Below are 472 nucleotides of genomic sequence, written 5' to 3'. Positions count from 1 at the left end.
TGAGTGTGTATATACGAATATTATAATAAGGGTTGTTGTGAAAAATAAATTGAAGCTAGAAGTAGAAGCACCTAAAGCAATGGCAGTGATGAAATGATAGCAAGTGAGTGAATGATACAGCGAATTAGAGGGAGTGGAAGAGCGTAAAGAATATTATTTTAAGAAAAGGTAAAAAGGAAACGAAAGGATATAATATAGAATTTTCAAAGTATCGAGCACAAAAAAGGGGGTAACCATCATCATACATGAAAATATGGAGATGGCAACGTATGAGAAACTGACTCCATTTCTAATCTTAGTTGAAGAGTATACACTTAGTACGAGAAATCAGTGTAAGTGTGTGCCTCATAAGTGCGCCGTTGCCGATATGATCTCAATTTCTCATCGAAAAATGCATTATTTCTTCATAAAATAGCATTATATTTACGGATCTATCTAACAGAGAAATTTAACCTGATACTGGCCATAGAAA

The sequence above is a fragment of the Trypanosoma equiperdum genome, assembly GCF_001457755.1.
Source record: "Trypanosoma equiperdum strain OVI genome assembly, contig: ctg_1378, whole genome shotgun sequence".
Classification (NCBI taxonomy): Eukaryota; Euglenozoa; class Kinetoplastea; order Trypanosomatida; family Trypanosomatidae; genus Trypanosoma; species Trypanosoma equiperdum.
This window is presented reverse-complemented; position numbering follows the sequence as displayed.